This window comes from Bombina bombina, chromosome 2, assembly GCF_027579735.1.
Source record: "Bombina bombina isolate aBomBom1 chromosome 2, aBomBom1.pri, whole genome shotgun sequence".
In the NCBI taxonomy this organism is placed as follows: domain Eukaryota; kingdom Metazoa; phylum Chordata; class Amphibia; order Anura; family Bombinatoridae; genus Bombina; species Bombina bombina.
In genome coordinates, this window is record NC_069500.1 from 987,010,303 (window position 1) to 987,038,152 (window position 27,850).

Genomic DNA, 27,850 nt, shown 5'->3' on the forward strand with positions numbered 1-27,850 from the left:
GCTCCCTAGCAATGATGGAAGTATCAAAGATAATTCGCTGGGCAGAGTCTCACTCTTGCCACCTTTCAGCAATCCACATCCCGGGAGTGGAGAACTGGGAGGCGGATTTCTTGAGTCGCCAGACTTTTCATCCGGGGGAGTGGGAACTTCATCCGGAGGTCTTTGCCCAAATACTTCGATGTTGGGGCAAACCAGAGATAGATCTCATGGCGTCTCGCCAGAACGCCAAACTTCCTCGCTACGGGTCCAGATCCAGGGATCCGGGAGCGGTTCTGATAGATGCTTTGACAGCACCTTGGAACTTCGGGATGGCTTATGTGTTTCCACCCTTCCCGCTGCTTCCTCGATTGATTGCCAAAATCAAACAGGAGAGAGCATCAGTGATTCTAATAGCGCCTGCATGGCCACGCAGGACTTGGTATGCAGATCTAGTGGACATGTCATCCTGTCCGCCTTGGTCTCTACCTCTAAGACAGGACCTTCTGATACAGGGTCCATTCAAACATCAAAATCTAACTTCTCTGAAGCTGACTGCTTGGAAATTGAACGCTTGATTTTATCAAAACGTGGTTTTTCTGAGTCGGTTATTGATACCCTGATACAGGCTAGGAAGCCTGTTACCAGAAGGATTTACCATAAGATATGGCGTAAATACCTATACTGGTGCGAATCCAAAGGTTACTCCTGGAGTAAGGTTAGGATTCCTAGGATATTGTCCTTTCTACAAGAAGGTTTAGAAAAGGGTTTATCGGCTAGTTCATTAAAGGGACAGATCTCAGCTCTGTCCATCTTGTTGCACAGGCGTCTGTCAGAAAATCCAGACGTCCAGGCCTTTTGTCAGGCTTTAGCTAGAATCAAGCCTGTGTTTAAAACTGTTGCTCCGCCATGGAGTTTAAACCTTGTTCTTAACGTTCTACAAGGAGTTCCGTTTGAACCCCTTCATTCCATTGATATAAAGTTGTTATCTTGGAAAGTGTTATTTTTAATGGCTATTTCTTCGGCTCGGAGAGTCTCTGAGTTATCAGCTTTACATTGTGATTCTCCTTATTTGATTTTTCATTCAGATAAGGTAGTTCTGCGTACTAAACCTGGGTTCTTACCTAAGGTAGTCACTAACAGGAACATCAATCAAGAGATTGTTGTTCCTTCTTTATGCCCTAATCCTTCTTCAAAGAAGGAACGTCTTCTACACAATCTGGATGTAGTTCGTGCCCTCAAGTTCTACTTGCAGGCAACTAAGGATTTTCGACAAACGTCTTCCCTGTTTGTCGTGTACTCTGGTCAGAGGAGAGGTCATAAGGCGTCGGCTACCTCTCTCTCCTTCTGGCTTCGTAGCATAATTCGTTTAGCCTATGAGACTGCTGGACAGCAGCCTCCTGAAAGAATTACAGCCCATTCTACTAGAGCTGTGGCTTCCACTTGGGCCTTTAAGAATGAGGCCTCTGTTGAACAGATTTGCAAGGCTGCAACTTGGTCTTCGCTTCATACTTTTTCCAAATTTTACAAATTTGACACTTTTGCTTCTTCGGAGGCTATTTTTGGGAGAAAGGTTCTTCAGGCAGTGGTTCCTTCTGTATAATGAGCCTGCCTATCCCTCCCGTCATCCGTGTACTTTTGCTTTGGTATTGGTATCCCAGAAGTAATGATGACCCGTGGACTGATCACACATAACAGAAGAAAACATAATTTATGCTTACCTGATAAATTCCTTTCTTCTGTTGTGTGATCAGTCCACGGCCCGCCCTGTTTTTTAAGGCAGGTAAATATCTTTTAAATTATACTCCAGTCACCACTTCACCCTTGGTTTCTCCTTTCTCGTTGATTCTTGGTCGAATGACTGGGAGTGACGTAGAGGGGAGGAGCTATATGCAGCTCTGCTGGGTGAATCCTCTTGCATTTCCTGTTGGGGAGGAGTTATATCCCAGAAGTAATGATGACCCGTGGACTGATCACACAACAGAAGAAAGGAATTTATCAGGTAAGCATAAATTATGTTTTTTCAGAAATCTTCCCCCTTGCAGGCGCTATAGTAGCTTGCTTTCTCTCCTGTTCAGTTGTCCTCCTCAGAAGCCGCGGCCATGTTTCTGTGCAGGCTGGACAGAGGAGCGTTACTTTGCAAAATGTTCCGTGTTTCGATAAATTGACAGCTCACTTATGCCCTTCTAGGTAAAGGGAAATGCTTCTCAAGCTTTCAACCAATTTTGAGTCTTGTATTGGCAATTTAGTACTCTTAGATGGCTCAGTACACACGGAGCTTCGTGACTAGGCAGCCATCACCTTGCTCCGCCAGGCTCCGCCCCCGTATACTGTCCCTTTAAAGGGATAGGAAAGTCAAAATTAAACTTGCACGAGTCAGAGCATGGAATTTTAAGACACTTTTAAATTCACTTCTATTTTCAAATGGGCTTCATTTCCTTGGTATCCCTTGTTAAAAATGAGTATGCACATATCATACACTAGTGGGAGCTGCTGCTAATTGGTGCCTGCACACATTTGCCTCCTGTGAGTGGCTGATTAGATGTGTTCATCTAGCTGCCAGTAGTGCAATATTGTCCCTTCAGCAATGGATAACAGGAAAATGAAGCAAATTTGATAATAGAAGTAAATTGGAAAGTTAAAATTGTATGTTCTTTCTGAATCATAAAAGAAAATGTTGGGGTTTACTATCCCTTTAAATCCACAGGGAGATTAGACAAATTTGTTTATAGCATTACAGTTTTAATATGTGAGAACTAGTTAGTGGTGCAGAGTTATAGATCGCAGCATGTGTGGGTAAGCTTCAATTTAAGAATCAAAGTTTAACTTTTCTTTACTCGCTTTAAACATACAAAGATGACAGATTTAAGAGAGCACATGCTTTTTTCAATGGGAAGAATTTTGCTGGCCCATACAAAATTCAGATCCTCTTGCTGAATACCGAGAAGACATCAATATATACTAGGGCTGCAACTAACAATTATTTTCATAATCGATTAATCGGCCGATTATTTTTCCGACTAATCGGATGAAAAATAAATAAATACATTTTTCCTATATTTAAAATAAAATCCACATACTGAGTGTTATAAATATAAACTTCTGACTAAAACTTTACATTAAAACAACTTTTGGTCCAATTTTTTTAAGCAGCAGAACACATTTTTATAATTAAGCAAAACAAAACCACAAACTGTTTGAAAAGACGTAGAACTAGAAAGAGTTAGACTACCACTGTTTATAACATTCTGTTATTCACTCTTTCAGAAACTTTGCATTGAAATGCAAAGATGTCAACATGTTCACGTGCTCCTGGCTGAGGCTGGCTCTCTTTTTTGCAGCTGTTTTGCCTGCAGCAGAGAAGAGGTACTCAGATGGTGTTGAGGTGCCTGAGATGCATAAATAGAGTTTTGCCAATTTCACCAAGGTGGACTATTTATCTTTGTTAGCTTTCCACCAATGCAAGGGGCCTCTCAACAAGTAAGCCTGGACTTCATTTTAACATAAAAATATCTTGAATATCTATATGCAGTGGTAAATAACCACCTATAAGGTTAGGGGAAAAAATATCTAGTCCACTCTTAAAATAACATATGTACTTACTGAGGTTGAATTTGATACATATTCCAATTAATTAAAAATAGAAAAAAAAGGCAAAAGGGCTAAAGACTATCAGTAAAAGAACACAGCCTTGTACATATAATCAGCAATAGCAAGCAATCTGCTAAAAATGGTGCAAACAGGTAATAGTGACATCAATTCATATAACAAATCCCATCAATCTAGGTCTAGGTGTAAATAACAAGCTCGCCACTATATAATGCAAAGCATATTCCCGAATTACCTGATTTTATATAAACAATCCAAATGATGACTCCTATTTTATTTCTGGGTTGCACATAAGCCAGTAGTAGTTGTAAACTTAAAAAGAAACTTTGTGTCCTAAAAAAGTGAAAAGTAAAATGTCTGTAGACGTCCTTTAGGCTAAGGGCATAACCATAAAACACAATACTATGTGCAGGAACTCATTGAAGTAAAGCAGCTGGTGCTGTGCACAAACCAATCAATTAAGAGATTCGTTGACAACTATTTTCATAATCGATTATTATCGATTATGCCGATTAGTTGTTGCAGCTCTGATATATATACAGTATCATCTTTCCTTGTATCTTGCTGACCTTTTAAATTTGAGTGAATCTAACTCAGACGATATGTATTGTACAGGAATTTAAAGGGGTATATTCTGCTATTGACTGCATATAACTATGTATTTAACTCCTGCAAAGAGGTTAATCACATAGTTAAATGGACATGAATCCAACATTTGATTCAGACAGAGCATACAATTTTAAGCAACTTTCTAATGTACTTTTATTATCTAATTTGCGTAGTTCTCTTGTTATCCTTTGTTGAAAAGCATACCTAGGTAGGCTTAGGAGCAGCAATGCACTACTGGGAGCTAGCTGTTGATTGGTAGCAGCACATATATGCCTCGTGCCATTGGTTCAACAGATGCGTTCTGCTAGCTCCCAGTAGCACATTTCTGCTCTTTCAACAAAGGATACAAAGAGAATGAATCGAAATTGATAATAGAAGTAAAGTGGAACATTGTTTTATTCAAATTGTATGCTCTGTCTCAATCATGAAATAAATAGATTGAGTTCAGAGCAGTAATGCAGTACTGGGACTTGAATACATCTGGTGAGCCACTGACAATAGAATCTCTAGCTAGCTCCCAGTAGTGCATTACTGTCCCAAGCCTACCTGGGTATACTTTTCGCCAAAAAGTACCATGAGAATAAAGTAAATAGAAGTAAACTTAAAAAGTCTCTCAAAATTGTATTTAAACCATGAAAATTTAATTTTGACTTTCATGCCCCTTTGAAAGTAGTTATATTTAAAGTTGTTGTGAGTTTTTCTTAATATTCTTCTCAATATTCTTTGCCACTTATACTTAAAGGGACAATAAAAATATAGAACTTTCATGAGTCAGACAGATCATGCAATTTTAAACAACTCTCCAGTTTACTTCTGTAATCAGATTTGCTCTGCTCTCTTGGTATTCTTTGTTGGAGAGTAGGCTGATGGAAGCTCAGGAGTGTGCATGTGTCTTTAGCAGTCTATGACAGCAGTATTTGCAACTATGTAAAACATTCCTATAAATATTGTTGTAGGCACTGCTATCAGATGGCTAAATACAAGTGCTCTTGAGCTCACATAGGATTTCCCTTTAACAAAGGATACAATGTGAACTAAGCAAAATGAATAATAGAAGTAATTTCTAAAACTATTTTAACAAATATGTAATACTCTACCATAGCTTGACAAGCCCAGGAGACAGGGAGCCACTGGCTCCTAGAATATTAACTCACTTTTTGGGTGATTATCTATAAATCTATATACAAATAACACTGTTTGGCTTCTAAAAGCATATCTGGTTCCGAAATATTCTTACTGGCTCCTACATTTTGAACAAATTTGTTGACCAATCCATTTAAAGGACCAGTATATTTGCAAAATCAACAAATGCGAAATAAAAATGTGTTAGGCCACGCCCATTTTACGCAACGGAGTACGTGAGTGAGCTGTGAGTAGCAGTGTTTCTGAAGCCGGCTTTTATGCAGAGTGACCGCTGCCTCAGCTACACCACCTCCATTCTTTTTATGAATATGTTAAAGGGACATGAAACTCAAATTTTTTCTTTCATGATTCAGATAGAGAATATAATTTTAAACAACTTTCTAATTTACTTCTATTATCTAATTTGTTTCATTCTCTTGGTATAATTTGAAGGAGCAGCAATGCACTAATGGTTTCTAACTGAAGACAAGAGTGAGCTAATCACAATTGATATATATATGCAGCCACCAATCAACAGCTAGAACCTAGTTTCTCTGCTGCTCCTGAGCTTTCCTAGATAAACATTTCAGCAAAGGATAACAAGAGAAGGAAGCAAATTAAATAATAGAAGTAAATTGGAAAGTTGTTTAAAATTGTATTCTCTATCTGAATCATGAAAGAAAATTTTTGGGTTTCATGTCCCTTTAAGTGTCCTGTGTCCAGAACCCCAGGATAACAAAGGACTTCTAAATCATATGTGGATCGTTGTTTTTGAGGACAACTTTTAACTAACGCTGTGACATACCTCATATGTTTGAGGGTCTATCTTGTGAGTGTACATCTTACTATTTTTTTTAAAAAAACAATAAATTGGTTTTGATTTATCTGCACTTAGATCATTTGTACACTTTGTTGCACTCCATTTTTTACCTTTTGAAGCTATAGTGCTTAATCTGAGTTTTAAATGATCAGTAGATTTGAAAAGAGTCATTTATTTTCCTATTTCCTGCTGTTATGTGACAGTCTTCAGCCAATCACAGACTCGTATATGTAGGTACTGTGAACTCATGCACATGCTCAGTAGGACCTGGTGCCTCAGAAACTCTGCATATACAAAGATTGCACAATTTGATAATGGTAGTTTAAAATGGTAGGTTTTCAAAAATTCCATGTTCTATCTGAATCATGAAAGTTTAATTTAGACTTTTGAATTTGGTCCCTTAAAGGAACAGTGCACTTCGAATTTCATTTAACTGCATGTAATAGACACTACTATAAAGAAGAATATGCACATATACTGATATAAAAATCCAGTATAAAATTTTTCAAAAACTTACTTAGAAGCTCCAAGTTTAGCACTGTTGATGAGGTTGACTGGGACACCCAGTGAAAGGGGCTGAAAAAAACAGATAAAATAAACAGAAGCCAGCAGGAGCCTGTAAACACCTGTATACATCTGTCACTGTAATGGTTTGGTTAGGAGTCTGAAAATCAGCACAATGTTATTAAAAAATAAGCCAAACTACAAACTGTTTCAAAAACACTCCCAGGTGGGCTGTATAAATGGATCATCTACAACAGTGATTTTCAACATTTTTTTTGCCGTGGCACACATTTTTACATTAAAAAAATCCTGTGGCACACCACCATCCCAAAATTTTACAAAATCACACATTGTAGCCTAATACAGCATATATTATACATCATAATGATTGTCTGTGAATGAATGTCAATATGTCATGGTTGTAAATGATGCCTGCCTGTCTGCCTGATGAGCCTGTCACATCAAAACAAGCAAAATTGAAAAAATATGTCACACTGTTCTCAGTCTGCCGCGGCACACCTGAGGATCTCTCACGGCACACTAGTGTGCCGTGGCACACTGGTTGAAAAACACTGATCTACAAAACAGTTCTGCAAAAAAGAAACTAGTGTAAGTGTACAATGTCCCTTTAAACTGAAATTCATGTCTTATAGCGCAAAGCTACTACTCTTCCTTTTAACTAAGTTTTCAATCCTGCAGTGTCATAAAACTATTTCAGGTTCTGTATTACCTGTATGTACTGTTTAACTTGATATCAATAAATTGTATACTTGTTCCATGGCAAATGTCTCATGCAACCCTGTATTCTATTGACCCGATGGCAATACTTATTAGCACCATATTTGCTTCATTAACATGTTGCTAGCATTGCTCTCTAGGCTATATTGTACTTATTTATACTGTATTATTATTTATATATACTTACTGTATTTATATTGTATATGTAGTTTTCAGAGAAATACTATTTCTAAGTCCCTCTTTTTATCAGTTTGACTTCACCTATTATCATGAATATCATTAACAAGGCCACTTTCTTGCATATTTAGAAATTTAAAAATGTCTTAAAGGTTACAAGAACCTATAGGATTTCATTGTTGTTTTGTCAATACTTTTTGTATAAAAGCTAAAATGACGTTTGGGCTGTCAGTTCCATTTTTTTCCCAAGCTTTTGGGTTGAAACATCACCACAACATAAAAACTGATCTCTCTTAAGTCAGATGTTTGTGACAAGAAGCTTCCTATGCATCTGCCGTCCTGCCGATAGGACCCAGATGTTTGGCGCTTTTTAAGCCATGTATGTGAGATATAAATGGGTTGATTTTCTGTGGTACTACGGCACAGCTCTATGCACGTGCCAACCTCAGGTTTCATGAATATTGGCAGTTTTCCTGACTTGCTGTTTATTTTTCTATAGCTTCATGGTTTGTGTTAGAAACACCTGGCTTTGTTTTCATTGATTAGCACCAAAATTGGTTACACATTTTTATTTGCTTATCAACTTTGAGCAGTTGATTGAGAAGCCACAGAAATTTCCTGTAATGAATTTTTGTATTGAATTAGGATCTTAAAGCTGACATGATTGATTAACCCCACATTTGCTGTTGGCATTAGCCTGTCCTAAACATACAGTGCGTGACCACGTAACTTTTTAGGCGTTCAAATTTGTTTCACTTCACTTAGGAACACTTTGCTGCAAATATGGAAAAAGGATATGTCATTTGGATTTCTATCTTATGATCTGTTTATATTTCATTTTCATATAACAGATATGAAAGGAAGTCAGTTACCATGAAATATTTTAGTAAAGTAGTGAAATTAATCTTCATGTATCTATAAAAACAAAACATGTTTAATAGCGTTTGTTTAGCTTTCTTCATATTATATACTCAGGACTGGATATACAGCATAGGTGCCTGAAGGAACCAAAATCGGGAAGGGCCTCCTGCACACCGTTCAATGGTGTGCCAGCGACCTTAACTAAGATGGCTGCCAGCAGTGAAATAACAGCACCGCGTGTATGCAGGGGCCATCTATGTTAGGGCTTATGTGTGGGAGAAGCCAGATGCCGCAGTGCTGTTATTTCACAGCCATCTTAGTTAAGGTCACCGGCTGATTGGTATTTATATTAGGCAACTGGATCTTTTTGGTAGGGAGGTCCTATGATTTTATCCATGCTTTTGTTGTAGGGCATGTCATTATAGCAGTAAAGTAAAAGAGGTTACATCAAGTAATACAGGGGAAACATTAAAAATCAATGACACAATTTGTTGTACAGATAAAGTTATTATTTATTTTATTATTATTATTATTATCAGGTATTTGTAGAGAGCCAACAGATTCCGCAGCGCTGTAAACATAGTCGGTGTACAGGATAGCTTTTGTAGGGGTCAAGTGGGTAGAGGGACCTGCCGAGAGTTTCACTGTTGTAGTCGGCTCTTATGAAGCGATCTGTAAACAGCTGGGCCCATAGGCTTACATTCTAAGGGGTTTAAGGGGAAAGCAATGGAGTTGGGAAAGGTTAGTGTTGGTTGTATGCATCACTGAATAGTAGAGTTTTTAGGGAGTGCTTGAAGCTGTTAAAACTAGGGGAGAGTCTTATGGAGCGAGGCAGGGAATTCCACAAGATGGGGGCCAGTCTGGAGAAGTCCTGTAAACGGGAATGTGAGGAAGTAACGAGAGGAGGAGATCCTGAGCTGATCGAAGGGAACGGGAGGGAGAGTATCTAGAGACAAGTTCTGAGATGTAGGGGGGAGCAGTGCAGTTGAGAGCTTTATATGTCATGGTGAGGATTTTATGTTTAATCCTAGAGGCAAGAGGAAGCCAGTGAAGGGATTGGCAGCAGATGAAGAGCGACGAGTAAGGAAGATGATCCTGGCAGAGGCATTCATAATGGATTGTAAAGGAGCTATGCGGCAGCTAGGTAGACCAGAGAGGACGGAATTGCAGTAGTCGAGGAGGGAAAGGATGAGAGAGTGGATTCAAATCTTGGTTGTATCTTGTGTAAGGAAATGTCTAATTTTAGCGATGTTTTTAAGGTGGAAGCGGCAGGCTTTAGCCAAGGACTGAATGTGAGGAGTGAAGGAAAGATCTGAGTCAAGTGTGACCCCAAGACATCGGGCGTGTGGGGTAGGGGTAATGATGGAGTTATCAACAGTTATAGAAATTTTGGGGGTGGAGACATTGGAAGAAGGGGGAAAAATAAGGAGTTCAATTTTGGAGAGATTTAGCTTAAGGTAGTGAGAGGACATCCAAGATGAGATGTGAGAAAGACAGTTAGTGACACGGGTTAGTAAGGAAGGAGGTAGGTCTGGTGCAGAGAGGTAGATTTGGGTGTCATTGGCATACAAATGGTATTGAAACCCATGGGACTTTATTAAGGAACCTAGTGACGACGTGTAGATTGAAAAGAGAAGGGGACCAAGTACAGAGCCTTGAGGTACCCCAACAGAAAGTGGTAACGGGGCAGAGGATGCTCCGGAGAAGGCTACACTAAATGTACGGTTAGTCAGATAGGAAGAGAACCACAAGAGAGCTGTGTCACAGATGCCGAAGGATTGGAGGGTTTGGAGCAGAAGATATGTCATTGAATACAGCTGTAAAAAAGAGTACATAGGAGAAACCTCAAGAACTTTACGTGACAGAATAAGAGAACATCTGTGTATTATAGAAAAGGGTAATCATGAAACCCACCTTTATGGACATTTTAGTGAAGTTCAGAAATAACAGATTAATAGACTTTTCATATTGGGGTATATGTAAAGTAAACACTTTCTTCACACTTGGCTGTATTTACACAATAAGCTTTGTCAATTTTTTTTTTTTTTTTCTTTACACTTGCAAACATTGGTTATGTGGACCCAGTAATAAATTGAAAATTTGCACTATAAAGTAACAAATTGGAAAATTTTATATTCCTTAAAAATCCAATTACATCCCTTAAGTGTACCACGCCCCTATATCTACACAAATTCCTCTGTATATGTAAAGTAAAACCAGAATGGAGAGGGGAGGTAACTTTGAAAAGAAACTGTTAAAAAAAAAGAAAGAAGCAGAACTTATTTATAAGATGAAGACCCTACATCCAATAGGTCTCAACTCAGAGTTAGAGGTTACCCCTTTTATGTACTAATAATTGAAACATACTTTTTTTTAAAGCTTGTCATCTTTATTTTAGCTTAAATTTTTTTCTGAATTATTTAAAATTAAAGAGTTTACATTTGTATATGTTTTAGATTTTTAAATATGTACTTTAGTGAATAGCAGGTAGAAAAGATTATACAGTATATTAAGTTTCTGTATAACATAATTATAAAAAAAAACTTATTATAGAATAAGATTTATTTGGGTTTTTAAGGTATTTAAACTTTATTTGTAATGCTAATGTGGATTACATTATCTGGCAGAACGTTTGGGACCAATAAAGGTAATGTGGAGTAGGTAGATATCCCTTTAATACCTCACAAACCTCCATTTGAACTGCAACCAATGAAAATCAAGAAAAGTGTTTATAAGGACACTTAGAATGAGGCTTTGATGTGTCTTGATAAAGCCTTCGAGTAAAACGCGTTGACCGACTTTGTGCAAGAAGACGTATCAGATTACTATCTGTTTTTGTCAATTGTGGATTACAGTGAATTCAAAGAACTCTATTATACTGTTTGAATCAACGTTCTTTATTGAGAGGAAGTGCAGAAACAAAACCTTGTGTGTGGAAGATTGCATACTGAGTAACAGCACTATATTGTGTGAGCACACTCTTTGTACTCTTAGTGGAGATACACAGATTCTAAGTTTGGTTTATAATATCAGAGAAATACAACCTGGTGCTGCTTTTGCCATTTGTTTTATATAAGAGTTATTTATGTACACTTTGTTGACTCAATTTTAGGTAATTTGTGCTTACTGTCTTTTATTTGTATTAAAATCACTTTTAACATATGTATATTTATCGATAGCGGAAACATTTTAATATACAAAAAATTCTCAATTTTTTTTTTAATTTTATATGTTTCACTCTAGACTCATTGGGCACTAGTATACTTTTTTCTCTATTGTGCTAATTTCTGAATTTATTGTGACATTTAGAAAGAGGAGATCACTGATAATACTAGGTAGCGAGTGAGGGGATAGCGCTAGATTTTTTCCATTCTTTATAATAGGCAGAGACAGGCGCTCGCCTGTAGACACATGCCTACTCTTATTATAAATCTGGCCCTGCATATACTATAAAAGGTAGACCAGAGGCAGAACTTTTTTCACTTTGTCCACAACTGCATTCAATACTTTTGGAAAATACAGAACCTGCCCACCAGGAGGAGGCAAAGATACCCCAGCCAAAAAGCTTAAATACCTCCCCCACTTCCCTCATCCCCCAGTCATTCTTTGCCTTTCCTCACAGGAGGTTGGAAGAGAAGTGTCAGATGTTTGAGATAGTCTCTTATGGAGGGTAGAACTCTTCGCAATGGGACTGGAGTTTTAAGTAATCCTGTCAGCCTCTCAGTGAGAGCATGGATGAAAGTTAGAGTCCGGAGATGCAAGGAGAGTTGTCCTGCAAAACCATCCCGACTCATATTAACAACTCCTTGGTAATCAGCGTTGACGAGTTTCGCCTTCCTACCTTTATTCACTCAAGTCTATGTCAGAAGCGAGGCTACTATCTGTCACACTTGAAGGGCCGTGTTCCTGTTCCACTGCGTATATTCCAGTAAGATTGTTTCATTTTATTTTGATATGTGAATGTAATGTTAACGAAACAAGGTAGAGTCCCAGTGGGACTCCTTTTATCTTAATAATGAATCATGGGTTAATATCTCCTGAGGGGGGTTATTGAACAGGGTGGACTTTAATCATGTTTGTTATATGGTTCTATCTGCTAATGTGTAGCAATACCTAGGCTCGCATTTTTTTCGAAACATAACGGCCTTATCTTAATGACGCGATCTCTCGAGATTGTGCGCCCTTTTTGTGACTGGCACTTTGCACCTCATGACGGGTGCAGTTACGTTGTTTCTTACTTCCGTATGCTGACTGTGTGCGACAGAGAGAGTCTAGCTTGTGGGTTGTCTGGTTCACAGGAGGTGGTGAGTGCCCCAGCCATTGGTGGTGTAAAAAGTGTGCCAGTTAGTTTTTGTCATTTTTGTAATCCCAAGATTACAGAGGATTCTGATATCTTAGACACGGATATCTCCTATATGGAGAATGTGTCTTGTGATGAATATGAAATGACCCGGGTAATCAATTCCCATCAGTTATGTTCCGATTGCCTTTCTAGAGTACTCTCTTCTCCCGAATCAGGGAGCTTAGAGTGTGTTGAGCCATCCGCCTCTGAGGTTTCCATGCCCCAGATCCTTTCTCGGCTACGCAAGCAGGTGTCCCTATGGCCTTTATTCCTTCTCTGGAGGGTGGCTTGTTTCCTCCAGAGGTTACGACACGGTTCCACATGGCCATTTCTATGACGCTGGCTCATTTATATCTCCCAAGTGAAATATTTCTAAGATACTGTCCATGTTCTGTTAACCAGGGCCCGTTGGGCTTGGAACGCCTGATTCAGTCCAGCCTCCTGGGCAAGTGTTGGCCTCTGAGGCTTCAGGGGCCCCAACCTCAGGGTCAGGGTCTTTTGTTGATCCAACGAGGGATGATTTTGCCTTCCGTTATTGGCTGGCACGTCTTCATGTTCTTTTAAGGCACGTTTTGGCAATGTTAGAGGATCACAGTCCTAGTGGGCCGAGGGATCCGAGTGTCAGGATGCCAGGAATCAGGCTGAGACAAGAAGTGCAAAAATAATCACACTTTTCATTAATAACAAAAATAATAAAAAGTCCACAAGACAAATAACAAGCCAGGAGTTAAAACCAGAGCTGGTAGTCAGACGAGCCGAGTCAGGAGCCAAAGCGAGTAGTCAGACGAGCCGGAATCAGGAACAAGGAGAACAACAAAGTCAGAAACAAGCCAGGGATCAGGAACCAGAAGAGACGTCAGACTAGCCAGGTAATACACAGCAATTGGAACACAGGAACTCACAAACAGGTCTGAGACAACGCAAGGGCAAAGCATACTGAACAGAGGCCTTTTAAATAATAAGTGATGACATCACAATTCTGAGACTGCAACCTGTCTCACACGGATGATGTACAACAGTCTGGCCATAAGAGGGCATTCAGGAAATGAGCAGCATCACACACACTCTGAACCAGATTCAGTAAGAAAGGTGAGTAAAATGGCTGCCAGCAGCACATGGCAAACAAAGCAGGGGAAAAACCCTGACACCGAGGCCTTAGATGCTGGATGGCAAACTGGATGCAACATTTTTAACTTAACGTCTCAGTTTTATTTTTTCTTTATATTTCGGTTCCAGTTCTGAGGTTGGGTGAATGGGGCCTCTGATTGGCTGGTCCCGTTGGCGTTCTCATTCACCTTGGGCGTTCACCCGATGGGTGCTGCCTTCTTTTTTTTTTTTTGATCCGGATGGATGTGTTTTAATTTGTTTTTCTTAAGCTCATGTCTGATAGATTTCCATTTTTGAGAACGTTCTTCTCTGGAACCGATACTTGTGATTTTGTGGTCGCGTGGGCACTTCCACGGAAGTTGCGCACTTTTGAATAACAGAATTATGTTTTCTAGTTCATTTATCGAACCTTCGGGTTGAATTTTCTTGGACCTTGGACAGTTCTGGAGTGTCCTTATACCAGGCAGGATACTGGTCGGACGTTTTTCTGCTGTTCTTGGGTTCATGTCACCCTTGTGGTGCTGATTTAATCCTGTCGAATTCTGAATGTCACTTGGCCTATTGATATGGACTCTGGACTCGGATCCTAATTCGAAGTATGAGGCCTAGTGTGTAGATACAACGCTTCCGAATGGAGGTTTGTGAGTGCCGATCTAAGGTTGGCTTTTTCTGGCTACTCGCCGGGATACGGGTCTTACTTTGCAGACGTCATCATGGTTATTACAGGTTCCTGGGGACTCAGAACTATAGTTTCCATTCCTTTGGAGTTGGGAGATGTGTTTTGACCTCTGTGGTCTAGTGCTCCGAGTGGTGAATGATTTGCGTCTTCACTTGAGGTTTTTCCGGATGCTGACTCTTTAGCCTAATAACAGGTTTTGCGGTGGCGGAGTCTCCTTCCTTTCCCGCCTTGGGGGGTCATCTGGTCTGGAAGTGTGGGCAGGTCTTTCTTCCTTTGCTCAGAGTTGCGTTACTTTAGGAGGTGGAGTGCAGGGGTTTCCCTGCCTTCTGTGGGGAGCTGTGAGGCTGTGTCTCTTCATGAATTTTCCTTGCGATCCAGGAGCTCTGGGTGCCGCATCTTAAACTGGTCAGGAGTTCTTTCAGACTCTTGGGTTTGAGACTGTTGATAGGTCACCAAGTCTATGAACTTTAGATGGTGCGCTTCTAATCATGGGAGGCAGCTTAGTGTTCCTCAGGAAGTTAGATCCTTCAATTAATTGTTTTTTCCATGACTCTAGCCTAGGACCATGTCCCTCCCTGGATCAGGTGTGGACGGTTTGGTCTCACCATAGGTGTTCTGGTCCCACGTGATCCATTGAAGGGGGCGGGTTCTTCTTTATGGGTTATTCCTATGTGCCTGAGGCTTAGGTTCTAGGTCTCTCTGATGGATCCCTACTGGTCTTCTGGCGCATTTGATGTTCCCGTTTACTGCAGATGACTTCTCCATTGAGTTGGCGATATTGGTAGGGTGGTTCCCGTGGCTAATTCCCTTCTCTCCTAGTGTGAGGGATGGGGGCTTGTCTGTTCTCCTGATTCAGAGTTACCTCAGTATCTGTGACAACCTGTGGTTCCTTGTATTTCTTGCCTTGTAGGGGTTTTTGCCTTCTTGTGTTTTCAGAATCCTGGAAAGGGATATGTGGAACAGTGACTGGTTCCACCGTTCCTGCAGCAAGAGGCTGTGGGTTTTGAACCCTGGTAAGGCTCCTGTTCTCTGTTGGAGTCTGATATGTAGATGCTGGGGTCTGAGGACTTCTTCTCTTGGTAATTGTTCCTCTTTATGGAAGACAGCGGTGTAGGGTGTCTCGTACCTGAGCACGAGGTCTGTCCTGACTCACGGTAGTATGCCGTTTTTTTAGTGGAGGTCAGAGTTCTGCTCAGGGGTTTTGTTCCTCGTTGATCCATATTTTTTCTCCAGAGGTCTGGGACTCTTGTCTTCTGTCTTTGACTAGTCTTTGGGCTGGGACCATTACCCTGGAGGGAAGGTCAGGTATCGGTTACTCTATGCATTGACCATTTTCTTCTTGAGTCTGTCCTCCCCTTTGGTGGGAGGACTTTTGATGTCCTTCTCTTTTCTAATGGCGTCTGGTGCTGGGAGGGGTCGCTCCTTGGAGCCCGGTATTCTGAGGGCTGTTGTTGAGTTTTTGGAAGGTTTGCAGTTTCAAACCAGCTGCAGTTATTTGCACCTTGAATGTGTGCTAGCAAGCTTTAAACGCCTCTCGTGGTTTGGGTTCCACGATGGCTGAGTGAGCTTTCCTACCTGGAAGTTGGCTATTGAGAGTTCCTGTTCAGATGGTTTGGTGTTCTCTTAGAGAGTTCTTTAATAACTGCTGGGATAGTTATTTTATTTCTGGTGTCGATGCTTACCTAGCCTGCAGGTTTCGACTTGATACGAGGCAACAGGGAACTTATGGTTTTCTGGAGTACCTTATGGTATGGTACTGTGTCAGGGATATGAGGATGACCCTCGAGTCCGCTTTGGACGTGTTTCCCTGAGTATGGATTTTTTTAAGGTCCTTGTGTTTCTAGGGAGTTCGTCTCCCTTGGCGCTACTATCATAAGACAACCTTTGGTTGTTCTATATTTGTTGGGCCGCGTGGAATGATTCTTTGGATTTCTTCTGGGAATCTGTTCTCCCTCTCGGGGGCAGGTAGAGGTCCTTGTCTTTTGGCAGGGTACTCTTCATGGGATTCGACAGCCGAGGGGCTGACTCCTTGGAGGCTATTTGTGCTCGACAGACTCTGGGGCTGAGTGGTCTCTAGCTCAGCTTTGCTGGTTGTGTAACTGATGGGCAGTTACCTGGGCTTCGGGTTTTTACCTGTGTCGTTTAATATATTTATAGGGTGTCGGGTAATTTCAGGCTGGGGTGCCTTTCGAAGGGGCTACGTTTTTGTTCCCACCCTTTGTTTGCATTGAGTGTCTTCTAGATTGGGTATTATTTTCCCAAAAGTAATGAAGGCAGCTGTGCACTCTTCCCGTTTTAAGAAGAAAAACATAAATTATGCTTACCTGATCATTTTCTTTTCTTCTGATGGGTAGAGTCCACAGCTCACGCCCATGTTTTGTCTATGTGGCGGCAGTAGTTTTTGGTTCTTCTGGCACCTTTTTCCACCCTGATATTTCTCCTACTGTCCCTTGTTCCCTTGGCAGAATGACTGGGGGATGAGGGAAGCGGGGGAGGTATTTAAGCCTTTGGCTGGGGTGTCTTTGCCTCCTCCTGGTGGCCAGGTTCTGTATTTTCCAAAAGTAATGAATGCAGCTGTGGACTCTTCCCGTCAGAAGAAAAGAAAATTATCAGGTAAGCAAAATTTATGATTTTTCTGCAGGTCATTTTTTATATTAGGCAGTTACACTAAAGCATTGTCTTAATTGCATTGTGTTGATTAACTGGAGAATAAAGTTTAAAATATATTGCAGCAATTGAAAATTAGCTGCAGAGAAAAAAATAAATGTTAAGTTTTTAAAATGCCTCTTGAATAAATTTGTTTCCTTTGCTTTTCGTCTAACATCATATAATTATAAGGTAAAAATGTAGTAATAAATAGATGCATTGCTCAAAGGAACACCTTATATTCAGGAGTCACAGCTTTGTAGACAGGGAAAGGCTCAGGTGCAGGGTTGAAAAAAATCCCTAAGAGCCCGTTATCAATTAATGCGCTGCCGCTTTGTAGCGCTGGTCTTCATTTGACTATTCTCTTCAAACAGTGCTTCACTCTGGCTGCACTATGTTAAAGGGACAGTCTAGTATAAATTAAACTTTCATTATTCAGATAGGACTTTTAATTTTAATCAACTTTCCAATTTACTTTTATCATCACATTTGCTTTTTTCTCTTGGTATTCTTAGTTTAAACTAAACATAGGTAGGCTCATATGCTAATTGCTAAGCCTTTGATGGCTGCCTCTTATCACATGCTTTTTAAATCTCTTTTCAACACAAAGAGACAGAAAGTACACGTGGGCTATATAGATAACACTGTGTTCAGGCACAGAAAGTTATTTAAGATCTAGCACAACACAATGCTAAATTTAAGACAATAGATAATAAACAGTCACAGTCATGTGATCAGGGGGCTGGAAGAAGGTTCCTAGATACAAGGTAATCACAAAGGTAAAAAGTATATTAATATAACTGTGTTGGTTATGCAAAACTGGGGAATGAGTAATAAAGGGATTATCTATCTTTTAAAACAATAACAATTCTATGGTAGACTGTCCCTTTAAGGAAAGTCAAAGCACTAACAGATCCTGCATGTGCCCCATTCTTTATGCGGACATGCTGTATTTTCTGTGATGACATCTCAGGTCACAGCATGTCATGGGGTGAGGTAGTAACAGTGTTTGTTAGTATTCTTTGCAGTATTTTAACTATGTGTTTAACCCATTTGCAGGGTTAAGCACACAGCTTTGCAGGGTCACTCACTAGTTCTAAAATGACATGCTGTAGTGAATAACAGCATGTTGTTTATGCACTTTAATGTCTCTTTAAATTCTGTTTTACAGGCGCATGTCCCATGACTCTCAGAAACATATGTTAGATACAAGTACAGCTTGATTACTAGATATCTAGAAAGTTATTTTGAGGGTGTGACATGCCTGACTTGGCTTGATGTTTTAGCAACCAGTGCAGCTGTCATAGCTTGCCTATGTTATAACCAGAATGGTATCTCCTTTACTAAAATGTAAAAAAAATAAATAAATCTGTATTAAATGTGTTGACTGCTTAACCGTGTTATACAAAACACAGTTCTCTAAATCAGTAGAATATTGGTATTCTGTGGTAAGATTTCTGCATAAAACAAGGTGTTTATTTACAACTTTCTTTTTGCACGCTGGCATAACAGTAGGGTGGGGTTAAAGGGACAGTATACACTAATTTTCATATAACTGCATGTAATAGACACTACTATAAAGAATAAGATGCACAGATACTGATATAAAAATCCAGTATAAAACTTTAAAGACTTACTTAGAAGCTGTCAGTTTGGCTCTGTTGAAAAGGTAGCTGGAAAGCCCACTGCAAGTGGCAAATAAGACACCCCCCCTCCCCCCTCTTTTGCATATGAAAAGACCCTTTACACAAACAGGAGCAAGCAGGAGAAGGTAGCTGACGGTATTCACATAAAACTTTGGGGCTTGGTTAGGAGTCTGAAAATCAGAGCAATGTTATTTAAAAATAAGCAAAACTATACATTTATTTAAAAAAAAACTTTATTGGCTATATAAATAGATCATCTACAAAACATTTATGCAAAGAAAAAATGAGTGTATAATGTCCCTTTAAGATGTAATTACATATAAAGGAGCATTGCATTTTATAAATGTTCTGTTTAAAGGGACATTAAACTATGTGCGTGTAAAACTTGTTAGAACTGTTTTCAGGCACACAAAACACTGTTTTAATGTTACGTTTTTAAATGAATGTTGCATCTAAAAATAATTGCATGTTTATACAGGGGCTGAAACTCAGGGAAAATTGTAATTCATTCTAAATGACCATATTTTAGTTGAAAACATGAAAAATACATTTTTTTACATTTGCTACTCAATAGATTTAGAACAGTTTATTTTCTGAGTAAAATGTCCCCTAAACCATTCTAGAAGAAAACCTCTATAGTTGTAGTTTTTATATTTACAGAGAAAGATGCATTAGTGGTTATATGTTTTAACAGTTGCTTTGCCCTTTAAAACATTAATCTCTAGTATACATACTTTCACCAAATAATGTCCTGAAACAGCTGCCTGAAATGGTGGTCGCCCTGCACTGCTCCATATTACAGCTCCCTCCCTGGGGTCATCTGTTTGACTTGTCTGTAGGGAGCACACAAGGCCTTGAACAGGATTCAGCACAAGTGTGAGTTGGGAGGCCGGCACACTCTATGGAATGTGGCTGGGGTGAGTGACAGGAGCCAGTTGCATGAGGCCACCAGTTTAGCTGAGGCTCTGAGTTTGAAACTGGCTTCCTTTTTCCGTTATCAGGATCAAACTAACAACACTTCATCGGAAGGTAATGTAAAATCCTTATTTTCTTGGGTTGCTTCTGTGTTCTCCATAACATCATCGCCTGGCCGAGAAATCATTTATTGCAGCTGAGCAAGCTGAAAGGCAGAAGTTCTCTGTTTTTTCTGCAATACTTTACTACTAATATTAAACGCAGACCTGCTGCACATTAAACCTGTCTTAATATTAAACCATTCTAGCACTGAATGGTTGTTTACAGCTATTGCTTTATTTCTTGTGTCAGGGAAATGCTTAAGTGCATTATTAATTTTGGTCCAGTCCTTTCATTTTTCCTTATGTATCTCATAAATACTAGTTTGTTATTAGTGTATTTATGACTTGCATTCTTATGAACATTAGTCTCCATCTGCTTCACAAATAAATAGTGCTACAAGACCAGCATTTTGTAAATTAGAAACATTTCCTGTGAATTTAAGTTGGGTCGGTATTATTTATCACAATTGTCAACCTGGTTGTGCTAGCTTCTGTAATTTAAAGGAACATGATATTCAACAAACGTCTGTTCTGCGTAAAAGATAATGCTTCAAAATGTGTTTAAGTGCTTTTTTGTTTGTTTGTATTTTTGGATGTTCCTATACTGAATAAACCAGCTTTTTTTTTTTTTCCTGTGTAAATTACTCCTGTTAGAGTAGACAATCAGCTCCATTCTACACAAATATACTGTACACTTCCTGTTAGTTTTATTTGAAATTTAAACATTTTGTTAACTTTATTAATGAAAAAAACAATATTACCATATGAAACTTTTAATATTCATGAAAGAAAAATATTTCAGCAATATGTCGCTTTAAGCTCTGGTTCCTTATATTTTAAAAGGAACGGTTTCTTTATAAGTGTATACTAAATATGGCTTCTCAGTTAAAGGATTTACAAAGCTGGAAAGCCACAGTTTCTTGAATTTTACTTATAGTTTAGGATGTGAAACACAGATTCTATTTTTTGTCATGATTCAGATGGAGCATACCATTTTTAAACATTCTAATTTACTTCTTTAATTATATTTGCTTCATTTTCTTGGTATCCTTTGTTAAAGGAACAGCAATGCACTGCAAGCTGAACACATCAAATGAGCCAATGACAAGAGGAAAATGTGTAGCCACCTAGTGCATTGCTGCTCCTCACCCTACCTAGTTATGCTTGTCAGCAAAGGATACCAAGAGAACAAATCTTATACGATAATAGAAATAAATTGGAAATAGCATTTTCTTTCCAAATCAGGGAAGAAAATGTTTGGGTTTCGTGTCCCTTTAAGCTGTTGGATTATTCCATATACATTTATATACAACTACACTCATGTCTCATGAAAACTTTTACCTGATTTAGAGGTATATTTTGTTGCTGTTTCCACAAACCCATCTTCGTTTTATATAGTTTTTCCTCATACACTTTTTTTTTTCTTTCTTACAATGGAAGATCATGGATTATTTCCCAGTCTTTGAAAAGTATTTATTTATATCCATCCACATCAAGCATCACTGATTAAAATTCATTAATAAAGCTCTAGATTTTTGAACATGCTGTATTTGAGAAGAGGAATTTTGTTTACCACTAACACTCTTAATACACTGACTGCAAACACAAATCATTTAATTTCTCCTTATCCAGAGAAGTGTCTGTTTTTAATAAGTGTCTTGCATTATGACACCCATGTGCGATAGCCAAATATTTGCTCTAAATCAAAGACAAAGAATATATCTTAATGATAATTAGTTTCCAAATAGTGTGTATATTTGTTAGGAGTCACAGAGATGACAATAAGCTTTAATTTAGTTATTTCTGTGGATATATTACACATCTAAAGTGCTATTAAAGGGACAGTCTACAATATAATTTTTATTGTTTTAAAAGATAAATGATCCCTTTATAACCCATACCCCAGTTTTGCATAACCAACACAGTTATATTAATATACTTTTTACATCTGTGATTACCTTGTATCTAAGAATCTTCTGACAGCCCTCTGATCACATGACTTTTTATTTATTATCTATTGACTTGCATTTAGTGCTGTGTTAGTGCTGTGACTCTTAAATAACTCCCCGGGTGTGAACACAATGTTATCTATATGGCCCACATGAACTAGCAGTCTTCTGTTGTGAAAAGCTAATAAAAAAGCATATGATAAGAGGCCGTCTTTAGTGGCTTAGAAACAGGCAGACATACATACACACACACACACCCTCACTGAGACATCCACCGAAAACACACAAAGACATACACACACACCCTCACAGAGAAACCCACAGAAAATGCACAGACATACAGACACACAAACACTCACAGAGACACTGACAGAACACACAGCCATATGCACACACCCTCACAGAGACATCCACAGAAAATACACAGCCATATGCACACACCCTAACAGAGACATCCATAGAAAACACACAGACATATGTCCACACCCTCACAGAGACATCCATAGAAAACACACATACATATGTACACACCCTCACAGAGACATCCACATAAAATACACAGACATACATACACACATCCTCACAGAGATACCCACATAAAACACAGACATATGCACACACCATCACATAAACACCCACAGAAAATGCACAAAGACATACGCACACACTCTCACAGAGACATCCTCAGAAAACACAGCTATACATACACACACACCCTCACAGAGACAACCACAGAAAATGCACAAAAACATACATACACACACACACCGTCACAGAGACACCCACAGAAAATTCACAAAGACAAACGCACATACCCTCACAGAGACATCCACAGAAAATGCACAAAGACATACGCACATACCCTCACAGAGACATTCAGAGAAAATACACAAAGACATACATACACACCCCCTCACAGAGACACCCACCGAAATTTCACAAAGACATACGCACATACCCTCACAGAGACATCCACAGAAAATGCAGAAAGACATACACACCCACCCTCACAGAGACATTCACAGAAAATGCACAAAAACATACACACCCACCCTCACAGAGGCATCCAGAGAAAATATACAAAGACATACATACACACACCCTCAAAGAGAGACACACAGAAAAAAATACACACTCATAGAGACACCAACAAAAGCACATAAACACAGACACCCACAGAAGCACTCACAGTAGGTAAAATGTCGGCACATTGCCATCCCCTAAATCGACAGTGTGTGACATGCATAATAAGAAAAATAGCAGAAATGAAGAGATCACTTTTTAAAGGATCATATTTGTAAATATGCAAACAAAAATACTTCTGTGAATTCAAACGTGTTCATTAATGATCTGTCAGAATGGGTAGATGAAGAAAAGTACTTTTGAAAGGTTGACATATGTTTGGGGGGGGTTCCCCCCCCCCCATTTTCCCCAAGAAAGAGCACCACTTCAAATCTGATGTACAAATGTTCCCATCTGTCAGCTGTACTTATGGATTTTGAAAATGCTGTACTCTATATGGTCTTGGTGGAACCATAAGCTGTGGTACTCATTCTCATACCATTAGATCTGGTTAAATGAAGGATTTAGGTTTGTTTGTATGTATTTCAAAATTAAGTCAGCTGTAGTGTAAACGGAACAGTGTTAAGTTAACCTGTCTCATTTCAAACACTGAGCAATCTTTGCCTGAGTGTATAACATTTTATGCAGATGTAAAAATCTTAGATAAAATGCCTCCTGACATCTGGAAAGTCCTTGCATAAAGAGGCAGTAAACTAGAGTGTAATAAAAAAAATATATATATATTTATATATAAATAAATTAAAAAAACTCATATCTGCCAAAAGGGCATCTACCATTTGTGTATTGAGGAAAACATTTCATTTTTGTTTTAAAAAATAGATAATCCCTTTATTAGCCATTTCCCAGTTTTGCATAATTAACACTGTTATATCAATATACTTTTTACCTCTTTGATTACCTTGTATCTAAGTCTCTGTAGACTAGCCCCTTATTTTAGTTATTTTGACAGACTTGCATTTTAACCAATCAGTGCCCTTTCATAAGTAACTCCACAGGCGTGAGTACAATGTTATATATATGGCACACTTGAACTAGGGCTGTCTAGCTATGAAAAACTGTCATAAGAGGCGGCCTTCAAGGGCTTAGAAAATAGAGTATGAGCCTACCTAGGTTTAGCTTTCAACTAAGAATACCTAGAGAACAAAGCAAATTTGGTGATAAAAGTGAATTGTAAAGATGTTTAAAATCTGAATCATGAAAGTTTAATTTTGACTGTCTCTTTAAAGGACCACTAAACACAGATTGTAAACTACATGATTTTGAACCTTTATATCTGAGAATAATTTTAGAATTAAAACTGCAGCTTTATTTTGTCAAATGAGTACATTGTTATATGTTTGTTCATTTCACTGATTTCCCTGTCCCCCAGAACAAAAGAATCCTTGCTAACCAATCACAAACTAATATTCAGATATAGTATGAATTCTGTTTGCACATGTGCAGTTGAGAGATACTGGGGAAGCTTGTCCTTATCTCTTCCCTTAAAGGGCCCTAAACCTAAAAAAATAATGTTATATAATTCTGCACATAGTGCAGAATTATATAACATTATATTAGCGTTAGCTTTATACAAGCTAATATTCCCTGTGAATTTTTATAAAAAAAGACTGTTTTTCAGACCCGCTGTCAGACAGAGCAGGAGAGAGCTGCACTGAGTATAATGGCGCGGTCGGGCCGGGCTGTGACTATACAGCTGGCCAGATGTGCTCTGTGATAAAAACAGACCCGCTCAGAAGAGCACAGAGAGCGGGTCTGAAAAACAGTCTTTTTTAATAAAAATTCACAGGGAATATTAGCTTGTATAAAGCTAACGCGAATATAATGTTATATAATTCTGCACTATGTGCAGAATTATATAACATTATTTTTTAGGTTTACTGGCCCTTTAAGGTGGTTTAGCACTAATTTAACTTTGTTATTTTTGCAAAGAATGCTTCTCCTATCACGATTGCTGATGCAAAACTGATAATCCATCTTTTACAAACATGCGACTGCTGAAAATCTTAGGGGGGAGGGTGAAGTAAACAAAAGCTTGCATAAATTGCCTAAAAGTATTAACCCAAACCTCACATAGTAAAACAAGCACACATTTTAGATTTATTTAACAACAAAAGGCAGCACAATAAATAATGAATGTATATTGCAATAATGAAACATTTTGTGGGTTGTTGAAATGTCAAGTTTAATGGTCCTTTAAGATTTTTAGATTATGGTCAAATTATCTATAATCACAGAAAATTGACTGTGTTGAAATTCTTTTCTGTAATGCAGAGTCTATGTATTTTCAGTAATTACATTTCTATTGCTGCACAGATAGGGAGGGCATTAAAGATTATAGGTCACATATGCTGACACATATTGCACTTCTCACCTCCAGCCTTAAATTCCTAAAGAGACACATGCTAGTGTTGCATTGCATAGGTGTGCCTTACATTGTTTTGACATTCTTACATTGTCATTAAAATTACAAGTCCTGGTGTGTTTAGGATTATGCATATTAATGGTCCTAGCCATGTACTGAACACAAAAGGCTGTTAGCGTTTGGCAAGCAACTATAAAGACTGCTACAGTTATAGGGAGCAGGGTTTCTCGTTTGCACGGACTTCATTATAGCCCAACCTGTCTTTAAAATTGCATTTTACTGCCTAATCCTTAACATGTTCTGGAAAGTTAAACACTTCATAAAGTCATGGCAAGGAATTGTGAACATTTATAGCAATCCATCTATAACACACTTTAAATACCAATGTATTTACTTAAAGGGAAAGTCTACATTCAAATTGATATTGTTTAAAAAGACAGTTTACGCCTTTACTACCCATTCCCCAGCTTTGCACAACCAACATTGTTAGATTAATATACTTTATAACATTTAAACCTCTAAATTTCTGCCTGTTTTAAAGGCTCTATTGACAGCCTCTTAATCACATGCTTTTGTATTTGCTTTTCACAACAGGAGACTGCTATTTCATGTGAGCCATATAGATAACATTGTGTTCACTCCCGATAAGTTATTTAAGAGTTAGCACAGTACTAAATGCAAGTCAATAGATAATAAATACAAAGTCATGTGATCAGGGGGCTGTCAGAAGATGCTTACATACAAGGTAATCACAGAGGTAAAAAGTATATTTGCTTTTCACAACAGGAGACTGCTCCATTCACACCCGAGAAGTTATTAAAGAGTTAGCACAACACAAAACTAAATAAAAGTCAATAGATAATAAATAGTCACAGTCATGTGATCGGATACAAAGTAATCACAGAGGTAAAAAGTATAATAATATAGCTGTGTTGGTTGTACAAAACTGGGGAATGGGTAATAAAGGGTTTATCTATCTTTTGAAACCATAACAATTCTATTGTAGACTGTCTCTTTAAAAGGACATGAAACCTAAACATTTTCTTTTGGGATTCAGACAAGAGCATATCATTTTAAAAATGTTTCCAATTTTCTTCTATTATCAAATTTGCTAGGTAGGCATCTGGAGCAATATATGGCAGAAAATATTGTAAATAAAACACATTCTCTATCTGAATCATGACAGAAAAGTGTTGATTTCATTTCCCTTTAATGTCTACGAAACTGTGTTGCTTTTTTGAGATATCAATTACAGTATTATTAGAGGTGTCCTTAAAAACCACATATGATTCAAGTCAGCAACATGTATAAGTTTATATGTATTGAGAAAATAGTTGTATATGTAAGTTGCTAAATGTATTTGTAAACTAGCCTTGTCAGCATCAAAAATAGAAACGGTTTCCCTTAACCCCTTAATGACAAGGACGTGCAGGGTAACGGGTAACGTACCCTGCACGTCCTCAGTCTGGAAAGCAGCTGGAAGCAATCCTGCTCGCTTCCAGCTGCTTTCCGGTTATTGCAGTGATGCCTCGATATGGAGGCATCCTGCAATAACCCTGTATGGCCATCCAATGCAGAGAGAGCTACTCTGTGACCCTCTCTGCACCGAACATCGATGGTCGGTATCGTTGGCGGGTGGGAGCCGACGTGGGAGGCGGGTGGCGCCCATCGATGGGCCCAGTGATGTGGAGGGGGGCAGGATCGTGGGCGGGATAACCTAGGGCGCATGCACAATGGGGAGGGGGGATATGGACCATAAGAATTGGTAATCAGTGGCTAAAAAATACATATAAAATGCTAAATCAGGGGGTGTTGGGTTGGTCTGTGGGAGGGAAGCTACACTACAGAAAAAAAGCTGTGAAAAAAAACAAAAAAAAAACATTTTTTTCTGCAAACTGGGTACTGGCAGATAGCTGCCAGTACCCAAGATGGCCCCCAAAAAGGCAGAGGGGGACGGTTAGAGAGATGTTTGGGGGGATCCTACACAGCAGCATATGTAAATATGCTATATTTTTATTTTATTTTTTAAAAATCAAAGATTCCCTTTATTTTAGTACTGGCAGACTTTCTGCCAGTACTTAAGATGGCGGGACAATTGTGGGGTGGGGGAGGGAAGGGAGCTGTTTGGGAGGGATCAGGGGGTGTGATGTGTGATGCGCAGCGGAATTTAGCGGCCTTCTAATTACAAACGGCAACGCTAAAGCCATATATGTCTGCTATTTCTGAACAAAGGGGATCCCAGAGAAGCATTTACAACCATTTGTGCCATAATTGCATAAAATATAATTTCAGTGAGAAACCTAAAGTTTGTGAAAAAGTGAACAATTTTTTTTATTTGATTGCTTTTGGCGGTGAAATGGTGGCATGAAATATACCAAAATGGGCCTAGATCAATACTGTGGGATGTCTACTACACTAAAGCTAAAATTAACCCTACAAACTCCCTACAAGCTCCCTAATTAACCCCTTCACTGCTGGGCATAATTGCATGTTGCACAGCGGCATTTAGCGGCCTTCTAATTACCAAAAAGCTACGCCAAAGCCATTTATGTCTGCTATTTCTGAACAAAGGGGATCCCAGAGAAGCATTTACAACCATTTGTG

General features: G+C 38.8%; 2 protein-coding genes across 4 annotated transcripts in view; one reads left to right on the plus strand and one right to left on the minus strand.

Moving 5' to 3' along the window:
- TBCK (TBC1 domain containing kinase) overlaps positions 1-19,691 on the minus strand; it is a 747,174-nt gene extending 727,483 nt beyond the window's left edge. The window contains 2 exon segments of the mRNA XM_053703518.1: positions 6,654-6,712; positions 19,571-19,691. The gene's annotated coding sequence lies outside the window, so the exon portion shown is untranslated.
- The window catches only part of AIMP1 (aminoacyl tRNA synthetase complex interacting multifunctional protein 1), a 210,197-nt gene that overhangs the window by 30,505 nt on the left and 151,842 nt on the right, over positions 1-27,850 (plus strand). The window contains exon 1 of one of the 3 annotated variants that reach the window (XM_053703516.1): positions 19,708-19,865. The exons of the other annotated variants lie outside the window; for them this stretch is intronic. The gene's annotated coding sequence lies outside the window, so the exon portion shown is untranslated. Of the gene's footprint in view, positions 1-19,707; positions 19,866-27,850 lie in introns of those variants that run through there. 3 annotated transcript variants of the gene reach the window in all.